Here is a 12,328-nt window from a genome sequence, read left to right as displayed (position 1 = left end):
GATGGACGATGGATGGATGATGGATAGATGATGGATAATGAATGAATAGATGATAGATGGATTTATGGATGGATGATGGATGGATGGAGGATGGATGAAGGATGGATAGATGATGGAGGATGAATGGATGATTAAAAGGATAATGGATGGAGGATAGATGGATGATGGATGATGGATGATGAATGGATGGATAAATGATGAATGGATAGATGGATGGATGGGTGGATGGATGCATGATGAATGAATGGATGATGGATAGGTGGAGGATGGATGGATGACAGATGGATGGATGATAAATGGACAGATGAATGTGGATGGAGAATTGATAGATGGGTGATGGATGATGAATAGGTGAATGGATGGATGATGGATGGATGGGTGGAGGATGGATGAATGATGGATGGATGCATGACGGATGGATGGATAGATGGAGAACGAATGGGTGAAGGATGAATGGAAGATGGATGGAAGGATGATAAATGGACAGATGGATGATGGATGATGGATGGAGGACGGATGATGGATGAATATATAGGCAAGGACAAACATTTAAAAAATGAAAGGACAAAGGAGGTGGGTAGCTGGAGCAGATGAACACATCTGAAGAGCAGGACAGATGGACTAACAGGTGGGCAGGGAGTGTAACAGGCAGAATTTCCAGTCTTGGCCATGTTAACTTATACCCCATCCCACGGGCTCCAAGTGAAAGGGGAACGAGCGCATAGAGAGCTGGGGTTAATGTCTCTTGCCTAGAACTTGGCACAACCTTGGCACAACTTTGTCATTTTCCCAAACAACAGGAAGGTGAAAGCGAGTGCATGGCTCCTGAGGCTGCCATAAAAAGGGGGTGGCGTATCCACTCGGCACCCCTCTCTCAAGACAAGAGCCCTCGGAGTCTTACAGCACCACGTGGAACAGTCAGGTAAGAAGCCTCACTTCGCGCAGGAGAGGAAGGAAGGGAGGGAGGGAGGCGGGCAGGCTATGGGGTCGGCGGTGCTCAAGATGAAACCAACTGTCCCGCATGCAAAGCATGAGTTCCCCCCACCACTTTGAGGGCTTTCTTTCCCCCCTCCTTCCTGTCCAAGTTTTCTTCTGGATTCTCCTAGCCCAAGTCCTTCAGGCTCAGCTTCCTAAACTATAGGTCATAACTGAATATGGAAATTGAAAACAATTGTTTTAAAATAAATACATGACATATTATCACTCAATGCCTGATTTGTATGCCTATTTTATATTTCTGGGCTGGAGTGATAGCACAGCGGGTAGGGCGTTTGCCTTGCATGCGGCTGACCCAGGTAACCCAGGTTCGATTCCTCCGTCCCTCTCGGAGAGCCCAGCAAGCTACTGAGAGTATCCCTCCCGCACAGCAGAGCCTGGCAAGCTACCCGTGACGTATTCGATATGCCAAACACAGTAATAACAAGATTCACAATGGAGATGTTACTGGGCCCACTTGAGCAAATCAATGAACAACGGGAGGACAGGACAGGACAGGATTTTGTATTTCCAGGGTCGCACCAAATTTTCTCTCTGTACCGAAGAGACAGTACAGGTGTTAAGGTGTATGCCTTGCACACAGTCAACCTCAGTTTGAATCTCGGGCCTGCACACGGCCTCCCGAGCACCATTAGGTGTAACCACGGAGCACTGCCAGTTACAGTGTGGTTTTCCTTGGATGAAACGGGGCATGACCCCTTGGTGCAGAGATGTGGGATATCTATATACCTGAACACTGAGTCAACAGAGCATGAGATCCAAACTACAATAAAAACTTGCAAATGCACCTGTCAAACTGTCAAAGAGGCAAGGTTGGGTGTGTGTGTGGGGGGGGAGGGGTGGAACCCGGAGACACTGGCGGAGGGAAGTTGAAAGAGATGGAGCCTCCGCCAGATGTGGGTTCAAATCCCAAGCAATTACCACCTCCCACCTCGGGCAGGCCACTCCCCTCCCTTCCCTCTGACTGGGAAGCAATGAGACATCTCCCGCCCCCATCCATCCATACCATCCGGCTGGTGGTGGGATTGATGCCGGAACATTGTATGCCTGAAACTTAACTACGAACAACTTTGTAAATCACAGTGTCTCAATTTTTTAAAAAAATTTGAAAAGGAGAAGTCAAGAGTAGAAAACAAAATTTAAGAAGCCCTGTCTTAAGAGTCTGGCAGGGGAATCTGAGAACCAGACGGGTACAAGAAATGACCAGGTGCCAGGGCTAAGGTAGGAGTATATCCCTGGGCCCCACGCCAAATTTTAGTTCTCCTCCAACAACCAGTGGGGCCCGGGTGTTCCCAAACCTGCATTCCGCCTCCTCCGTTCTCTGCCATGAGCCCTAGCCAGCAGCCAGGCCACCGCAAGCCAGGGCTGGGACATGCCACTGGCTCTTGGCGTCAAGCTCCCTTACATCTGTCTGGGCATAAATTTGCATTCTGAATGCAGGAGGCCCCGGTTCCAAGTATGTCAAATGTAATTAATTACAGCAAACCTTCTGCAACTGTTTTCAAACGTGGTATTAAAGGCTCAGTGTGGCTGAAATCCGCAGCCTGCCGGTCCTCCAGGGTTGGGGAGCGAGGGGATGGGAGTAGGGGACCCCTACCTGAGATGGGGAGGGCAACTTCCCATGACACCATGAGGCACAACCTCCCACCTCAACAGTGGGAGGCACTGATGAAGCCTCAAATCTCAAACAATCAATCACCACCTCCCTCCTCGGGCAGGACATGCCCCTTCCTTTCCTCGGGGGGAGGAGAAATGACTGCCTCCTCCATCCATCTATTTCATCTGGTTTTACAGCGAGTATGAAAGAGGCGGCAACCAGGTTCCCTGGGCAAACCCCTCCCTCTCGGAACCTCAGCATCCCACGGAAGTAAACGCTCTGGAAGGTGACAGCAGTCAGTGTCCAGAGGCTGGCATGTGGGAAGCGTGCGCTCACTGGACAATGATTAAACTTCAAGGCAGAGTCCAGTTTGCAAAGACCGAATGGATGACTAAGGCCGCTACACCCACGTGCTTTCTGTGTGTATGTGGAGGGACCTGGACCTCCCAGCAATGCTCCAGGAGCCCAGGGCTACTCTCAGTTGGCCAAAGAAATGCTCAATGCTTGGGTCTGGACATGCACTTCAGCTCTACCTCCACTGTGCTGGGGCCACTGGGGCAACCCAGGGAATGCTCAGGATCCTCCAGCGGCACACTCGGCCATGCCGAGTGCCGGGATCCACACTGGTTCCCTGTGCAGGTTTCCCCTGACCACTGGGCCATCTCCCTGCCTTCTGATGGGAAGAAGAATCTCTGATTATAAGAGGAACACTTGAGGCTGGAGAGATCACCTCAGGGTGAAGACTCTTCCTTTGCCTGTAGTCAACCAGGGATGGCCGAATGATCCAGGGTCCACCTAGGAACCATCCCTGAGCACATCTAAAATCAAGTTTTAAAGTTTAAATGTAAAGGTACCTTTTAAAATTGAAATTAACATTTATTTAGGGGGCTGGAGCGATGATGGCACAGCAGGCAGGGCTGTTCACCTTGCACGCGGCCGACCCGGGTTTGATTCCCAGCATCCCATATGGTCCCCCCAAGCACCGCCAAGAGCAATTCCTGAGTGCATGAGCGAGGAGCAAGTCCTGTGCATTGCCAGGTGTGACCCAAAAAGCAAACAAAAATAAAATAAAATAAAATTTAAATTGCCATTTAAAATTTTAAATTTAAGGGTATATTTTAAAATTGATATCTTGGGCTGAAGAGATAGTATAGTGAGGATGCTTGACTTGTAGGTAGGCACCTTGGCCTGGGTTCGATCCCTGACACCGCATATGGTGGTCCCCTGAGCCCCACCAGGAGTGATCCCTGAGCACAGAGTCAGAAATAAGCCCTGGGCACTGCCAGGTGTGGCCCAAAACCACAGTCACGGTCACAGTCCTCCCGTTGTTCATCAATTTGCTCAAGCGGGCCCAGTAATGTCTCCATTGTGACACTTGTTACTGTGTTTGGCATATCGAATACATCACGGGGAGCTTGCCAGGCTCTGTCGTGCGGGCGAGATACTCTCGGTAGCTTGCCGGGCTCTCCAAGAGGGGTGGAGGAATTGAACTTGGGTCAGCCATACTGGCTGTGTGCAAGGCAAACGCCCTACCACTGTGCTATCGCTCCAGCCCAGCCCAAAACCAAACCAAGAAAAAAGAAGTTTAGAAAATAATGAATTTCTGATGTTTTCTTCTTAGTGAAAGCTTGACGCGTAGACCTACTTTCTACACCTCAATACTTGGGATCATGGAAGACTTTCTAGGGCAAAAGGGGGGTGAGAATGGAAAAAGTTTTAAGTTGCTCTGGATGAAGCCAGGGGAGACGGCACAAGGAGTAGAGCACTTGCCTTGCACGCAACAGACCCGGGTTCAATCCCCAGCACCACACAGGGTCCTCCGAGCACTGAACAAGTGTGATTCCTGAGCACAGTGCAGGAGTAAGTCCTGAGCACCACCGGGTATGGCCCCAAAACAACAAGGCAAAGTGGAAGCTCCGGAAGAGCCCCCCCCCCACGTACAGCTTGTTGGTGATGGCAAGGCAGAGTACAACCCCTCTGTTTCTAGAAGTAGAAACCCACCCCCCACATGATCACTGGGAGCTTGCAAGGGCTTCCGGCAGCCCCAGATTCCAAACCCACAACCCCTTAAGTGACCTGAGTTTCCCATTCATCACCAAGGCCTGCCCTGCAGTGACCCCATCCATGAGACTTCGTTGAAAGTCCAAAGACTAAATAGACTCTGGGATTTGGGGGCAACCCAGAAAATGTTGGGAGTCATCTCTGTAGGAGGCAGGGAGTCATCATTTGCCTCATTAGATTAACGTTCTTCCCTGCTATGTGATTAATGCTTAGGGACTGTAGAACCAAAGTGGGAAATACTTGAATCTTCACCCCTGAATCTCCAACACGGTTCCTCTCCCTCTACCCGGCCTCCACCCATCCCACCTGCTCAGAAATTGCCAGTCTTCCTCCAATTGACCCACATCGCTGGACATATGCCTACGCCATACTGTCTTTCCTACTCAAGCCAAACCTCTGAGCTCTACATTGTCCAGTTACCTGATGCAGCCGCCGAGTGATGCTGAGCAAGCCACCCCCACCCCCACCCGGCCATGCCCGGGCAGGAAATGGGAGGGCTGGGGTCAGCGCTGTTAAAGAGAAATGTCACACCAGCCACAGAAGTCATTTCCAGTTGTAAAACATAAAAACAAGTGAAATGCATCTTAATAATACCATTTAGCCCAGTATATAACATGCTATCATTTTAACCTGTAATTCCTGTTCACAAATAATTACTGAGCTCTTCCACCGTCTCGTATTTTTTTCTACTAATTCTCAAAACCCGATGCACTGAAGTATGTTTTGTCACATTTTCACTCCTCAATAAATGCACGCAACCAGCAATGCCCAATTTACTCAAGAGCACCAGCTTAGCTGTCCTCTGAGAACCTTTTAGCTCTAGACCAAACCTCACAACCAATTCCCCCTCAAGCCTAGGAAAGTCCCAGGAAAACATCCCTTCCCCCAGGCCTCATCACGGCCAGTTTCAGTTTTACTTCATATCACTTTCAGTTTCTGCTCTACAAACATCCAGGAAACACCCACATAAGACTGTAGGGCTGGTACAGCCAGTAGGGCGCTTGCCTTCCACCAGTCAAATGGGGTTGGATCCTCATCACCAGATATGGTCCCCCGAGTCCATGAGCACAGAGCTGGAAGTAAGCCCTGAGCACTGCTGGGCGTGACCCCCAAACAAACAAATAAGCCCTATATAAACACACTTCAGTTCTTATCGGTTTGGTTTGGTTTTGTTTTGTTTTCTAGTTGATGAAATTTTTTTTAAAAAGCAAACCAAAAATGTTTGCGTTTTTTCCTCTCTGGGTATTCCTAGTGCCCTAGCTTGGAAACTCTGAGCTCAAAATAATTCACAAAGTTTATGCAAAAAAAGAGTATCACTGGATGCAAATATTTCCCTCCCCGGTGCTCTGTAAAACAGGGGTTGGTCTAATGGGAGTTTGTATACTGAGCCCACGCACAGAAAGGCAGAGCCCCTTGGGCACGCTGTCTGGGATAATATCACTCAGAGTAAACTAGCTGCCGTCTTTGGATGTTCCCAGAGAACCAGTAGCCAGGGGACACGTGCCAAGAGACACTTGTGGGCTCATTCGCAGGCAGTCCTCATTTCCGCGATGGGGAAGGGCTTCCATTTTTCCCTCCCATCCCCAATCTAGACCTGGCTTCACTCAGAAGCGAGTATGTCATGTTTCTGGAGCCGGCGTGTGCCTTGAGCATCACCCACCAAGACGCCCTGAGTAGACACACAACCCTCCTTCTGTTCTGTCAAGCCAAATGGTGATCTTACTTTCGGCTGAAAGGTGCCATCCTCACCCTGGCATCTTTAAGGAATGAAAGGCACTGTGGTTCTCGTCTCGTGCTTATGAAGCACATCTGAGGAGCTGACTCCTGCGGGGCTGGCGGGAAGCCGAATGGGCGGGTCTGGGTGGGCTGCTCTCCCATTTAACAGATGAGAAACAGGTGGTGGCAGGAGTGTCCGTTCCAGCATCTGGCACCAAGCACATCCCACCCAAAACGAAAACCATGGAAGGTGTGACCTGATCACACAGGAGGACACAGTCTCCTGCAAAGATTCCCAAAACAAATGGGGGATGGAAGGGCTGGAGAGATAATCCAGGGGTTAAGGCCCACGCCTCGCATGTGACTGATCCCAGTTCAACCCCAGGAACCACAAGGTCCCTCCAGCATCGCCGGGTGCGACCTAGAAGCCATCCAGCTCCACCAGGGCAGCTGGGATAATCCCCGACATTCATTCCCTTGCAGTGAACGCCTGCCCAGTTGGCCAAGAATCACTAGTGGGACCCTCGGGCCTCCTGAGCACTTCTTGGGAGTCCCCCAAAAAAACAAAATCAAGGGACGAATTCACCTACTCTGAGTAAACTGGCCGCCGTCTTTGGATGTTCCCAGAGAACCAGTAGCCAGGGACACGTGCCAAGAGACACTTGTGGGCTCGTTCGCAGGCAGCCCTCATTTCCAGGACTGAGGTTTGACACGATGTATCTGATAGGGAACTCGGTGCTAAGGAATGAGGGATTCGTGTAGGTTATTAAAAACCAGCTTTACAGAGGGTTTTTGGAGTGTGATAGAAACCATGTCCAAGTGCATCATCCCACTTCATCTCGGTGGAGTATTATTACTCTATTTCCCAGATGTAGAAATTCAGATTCCCAAGGAGCTGAAGAACTCGTCGGGATTCCTGGATCCTAAAAATGGCAACTCACTGCAAACCCAGTCACCATCCAGACCCGCCTTAGGCCTCTGCCATGTCATCCAGGCTAGGTGGGACCCAGCCTCCAGGGGACACTGCCCAGGCCACTGTCCCCACCCACTACCGACTTCTCCCCTTGGAAACCTGACAGCACTGGGAGCCGGCAGAGAAGCAGGTCAGGGGAGCTAATTATAGCAGGAAGGGACAAGCGGAGGGGGGAGAATCCCTGAGCTGTTTCGTGAAATCAAACTATCTTGGATTCCGTTTTTATTTGGGAGTTCTGGAGGGGGCCACACCCGACAGTGCTCAGGGGTTACTCCTGACTCTGCTATCAGAAATCACATCCTGGGGTGTTGAGATTAAATCCAGGTGGGCTGCATGCAAAGATAGCGCCTACCTGCTGTCCTATGGCTCCCACCCAAACTTCTGATTCCTTCCCACAGTGCATGTGCAGGCTCTTGGGAAAGTATGGGCTTGAAGGGCTGCGGGGGTCCAGACTTCACAGTGCACCTCTGCCTGTTCAGTGAGGTGTGGGGAGTCCTCCACCTACCTTCTTAGGGGTGTGTGTGTGTGTGTGTGTGTGTGTGTGTGTGTGTGTATAGGAGGCCAGTCCCCTCCCAATTCAGAGGGGTGTGTGTGTGTGTGTGTGTGTGTGTGTGTGTGTGTGTGTGTAGGTGGTATGTTTGTGTATAAAGAGAACTTGGCTTCTTGTCCCATGTTAAACCCAACTATCTAGTGGCACTCTATCGAGCAGGACTCTGGGGCCAGAGAGACAGCACAGGGATTAAGGGTCTTGCCTTGCATGCAGTTGGCCAAGGTTCAACTCCTCAGCACCATACGTGGTTCCCCAGAGCACCACCAGGGGTCATTCCTAAACAGAGAGCCAGGAACTGGCCCTGAGCACCTCTAGGTCAGGCCCCCAAACCCTCAACAAGTAGAAGGATCTTAGGCCTCAGGCAGACTGAGCGGGAAAGGTGGTACCATTGGGGGGGGCGGGGGGGGGGGCTGTGTCCGCCAGAGGCTGGGAGGCGGGAAACCATGGCCGGTGTGGCCCTGGTTTCCTGTCCCTGGCCTGGAAGAGGCACAGGCACAGGCCACAGGACAATCCCAGTCTGGGGAAGCGGCTCTCTGTCCCAACACAGCTTTCTGCCCATGTCACTCCCGTTCTTCACAAGGACCCACATCTCCTCACCCGCCTCTCCCACTGTCGGTGATACCACTCCCCACAAAGGGAGGGAGGGGAGAGCTGGATTGGTCTGGGGGTGAGCTGAGGGGAGACGCTTCCTGTTTGTTCACATAGGGTCAGTTTCCGGTGGGGGTAGGAGGGGCACCAACTAAATGATTTTTTTCTGGAAAGGAGGCAAAGGCCAAATAAGTTCAGGAGTCTCTGACAACCATCAGGCCCACTTTACAGACGAGGGAACTAAGGGCCAGAAAGACAGCTCAACGGGCTGAGCACGAACTCTGCATGAAGAAGAACCGAATCTGATCCCCAGGATCACACGGTTCCCCAAGTACGGCCGGGAGCAAGCCCCTAAGCACAGAACTGGGAGCAGCCCCTGTGTAGGGCCCACCCCAAGAATGTGTGCGCCTGTTACTAGGGACGGATATTGATCTCCCTCCATTTGGGCTTCTGGGTTCATGTGCTGAGCAGGACCAGAAGAGCTTACTGTGGCCCCAAACCCCTCCAGGACTGATCCCTGAGCACAGAGCCAGGAGTGAGCCCTGAGCATTGTCAGGTGTGGCCCTAAGTAAACAAATAAATAATGAGTGACTCTGAGGGGAGGCACGGTGGGGAGGGTCCTGCCAGCATGAGGACACAGGTGACCAGTGTGTTCTGTTTGAGACTCTCCAGTGCCACAAAGAATGTGTGAGACCCCCAGTGAGCACCACCTCTAAAGCACGGGACTTCAAGTCATCAGAACGATGCAGGAAAGAGGGGAGGCGGGGGTGAGAAGGACTGACTCTGAAAACTTACAGAAACAAAAATTTTTTGTTTAGCAACTCCACCGAATGTCCTCGACTTTCTCATAAACTCGCCTTGAACTTTTGCCACCTGCAAAGTAGAATTCGAGCCACGTTAGGCTCCGGTTAAAGAAGGAACCACACACTTGCCACCTTTCCACTGCATGGATGGTGGAGGGTGGGGAGGGGAAGGGAAGGGGGCGGTGTTCAGTACCCAGCCCCCCAGTGGCAGGTCCGGGGAACCCAGTCACGAGGAGCAGCACCCAGAGTAAATACTACATACCCCGTTGCCCCCACTTCCGGGTGTTTCCCCAAACCAGCCATCTGGGTGGTCAACCCAGCTTCCTCTCCACTTACTTCTAAGAGGACAGGAGTGGAGAGGCATGGGGAAGCTTCTAACCCCAAGACCTGTAAGGCCAAAGGGACTTTGCACTCGCCAAGAAGCCCGCCCGGGTTATCTTTTCCATGGGGACTGGTGCCAGCCCTAAGGAAATGGGCTGAGCCTGCCCAACTCTACGACTCTAAGAGGCCAGACCAGCCATGGACACCAAGCTCCTGGGTGCACATTTCCGAAAGCCCAGTGAAGGACCCCGTACTGAACCAATTCCACCAGGCCACCTCAGATGGAATGGGTGCACCCTCTCTGCCAGCTCCAGAAGAAACCCTAATGGCCATGAGCTTCCTCCAGAAGCAAAACCCAGGCATGCAGGTTCAGGGACTAAGACTCCAGGTCACATGGTGGTGGCGGAGATGCGCTGACTCTTCCCATCTCCCTGCCCACTTGGAGAGTCCTGGCTGTCACGCCCATGATCTGCCTCCAGGTGCCATCTCAGCGCATCGACGGCCTTGATCCAGAGACTCCCAGATGAATCTCAAAATGGATTAGATCCCTACAGTGATGTCTCCGGACCCCAATCATTCACAGTTTTAGAATTCCAGAAGCATGTGGCCGCTTATGTGGCCACACGACCTCTCATGATACTCATAATAAGCAATAGAAAATAAATTCTCCAGCATCTGCCCCTGGCAGTTAGGCTTGAATGGTGGTAGGAAAATTCGAAATAATGGTAGTGGGAAGGGGTAATGGTGGGGAGACTGGTGTTGAAATATTGAATGTAATCAATTAATGAGAACAATCTTATTGAAATTAAAATTTTAAAAGTTCAGTGAAACCCTGAACACGGGACAAGCCCCTGCTCGGTGCTAGACTCTTAGGGACCATGCAAGCCCATGGGAGAAGCAGCCTTGCACGAACCTCGGGGGGAGACCCTGCGCTGGTCAGGAAAGTCTGAGGGCAGGAGTGATGCATTGCAGGGATGTTCGGGTCACTGCACAGAAGAGGAAGGGCAGGTCTTGAGGAGTTAGTGTCCTGGAGAGCAGAGGGAAGGGGCGAGAGCAGCAGAGCCACCATACAAGGTTCTCCTGGGAAGGAAGGAACCCCCACATAAACACTGGGTTTCACCCAAAGGAGTGAGGACACCCCCGGATGAGGAACGGACTGCACGCAAGGACGCCTCATTCCAGCAAGTTCCCCCCACCCCAGATGGGATGTTTTCCACTCTTCCCTTTCTATGCCCACATCCAACAAACCAACAAATTTCCAGAAATATCAGAGTGCTGGTCAGAGCATCACCCCCAGACTCATGGGCCAACAGTCATCTAACATGTGTGACCCGCCTTTGAAGGACCATCTGCTGAGGGCCAGATGGGGAGGGGTCCACCCAGGTCTCCTTATTTCGTGGTCAAATGCACAGCAGGCTGGACAGTGCTGGTGCCTTTCTCCCAGGGGCAGAAGCTGCGATTCTCAAACCAGACATGATTTTCCCCAGCAGTAAGGCTGCGGTACAAACTCTGGTATAGTGGATCCAAATCCAGCGTTTCAGTCACCCATGGGTCATGGCAGGGTGAGACATGGCAAGTTTCTGTGTAGAATGGAGGGCCGAGCCTGGTGGGGGAAGGAGGATTTCTTGCAGGTTGTCTGGTCAGTTCAGAAAAGGGTTTTACTGGAAGACCTTCCTTACCCCTCATCTCCCTTCCCTCGGGCCTCTGGTCAGTCTCTCGCCACCCACTGCCTCTTTCCTCTCCAGCTTCTTCCTCGTTTTCTTCATTCAGGAGATTGAAAACCCACCATCTTCAACTTGTGCTCCTCAAGTTCAAACTGACTTTCATCAACTTGCACTTTCCACCTCCCAGGGACACGGGCTGAATCAACCACCAATCCCAGACTCCTGAGCCCTCAATTGTCGTTGTTATCAGAATTCTGGGCTGCCCCTGGCAGACTGCTCTGGGACACAGAAAAGGGAGATGAGCAGCACTTTACCCATATGCAAAAAAAAAAAAAAAAGCAAAAAATTAACCAGTGGGGGGGAGGGGGGGAGGGTAAATGGTTCACCACTACTGAGAGGTCAAAGAGCCTCCGGAGGGGAAAGGGTGTTGCCCCGTTCGCCTTCTCCTCTCTGGAAAGAAAGATGGCGGCCGCACAGGAGCCTTGTGGACAGCAGGTTTGAGCCGGGGGTCGGGGGAGGCAGGGACCTCATGGGAAGGGGGGCGTTCCGGTCCGTCCTTCACGCCCGACCAAGGTCACCGGCTGCCCCCCACGAGCGGCTCTCCGGCATGGCCACGACTCCAGAGCACAGAAACCAATCTCTTAACTATCTAACTTTTAATAGAAATACTTTCAGGGTTAATAAGTGAAACAGCAGAAATCCAAAACCGCGCGGCCGCTACCGCGGCCACGCGACATTTTATTCTTAAACCAAGCTGTAGAAAGCAAATCATTTCACAACACTGTTTCAGCATATCTGATTGGGGGGGGGTCATAAATTCTAAACAATAATTGTGTATCTTCTATCGAAACAATGTATCTAGTCAAAGTAGATAGAGTATTAACTAGAACTCATCTGCCTCACAGGAATTGGGAGGGGTGGGAGGTGGGGTTCTATTGGGGTTCACGGTTAAAAATAAGTATTGGTAAAGGGAAATGTGTTTGATACTTATATGACTGAGACCTAAACCCAAAAGCTCTGTAACTTTTCCCACAGTGATTCAATAAAGAAATAAACTAT

At 51.3% G+C, this 12,328-nt stretch overlaps 1 protein-coding gene across 1 annotated transcript in view; it reads right to left on the bottom strand.

The window, feature by feature from the left end:
* Positions 1 to 12,328, bottom strand: part of ZNF618 (zinc finger protein 618) — a gene marked incomplete at its 5' end in the record, with an annotated part of 185,654 nt that overhangs the window by 167,957 nt on the left and 5,369 nt on the right. The gene's annotated exons all lie outside the window — the stretch shown is intronic.

The sequence above is a fragment of the Sorex fumeus genome, unplaced genomic scaffold (assembly GCF_029834395.1).
Source record: "Sorex fumeus unplaced genomic scaffold, SorFum_2.1 ptg000111l, whole genome shotgun sequence".
Taxonomy (NCBI): domain Eukaryota; kingdom Metazoa; phylum Chordata; class Mammalia; order Eulipotyphla; family Soricidae; genus Sorex; species Sorex fumeus.
Note: the sequence above shows the minus strand (reverse complement) of the source record. Positions and strands in the feature narration are given on the sequence as shown.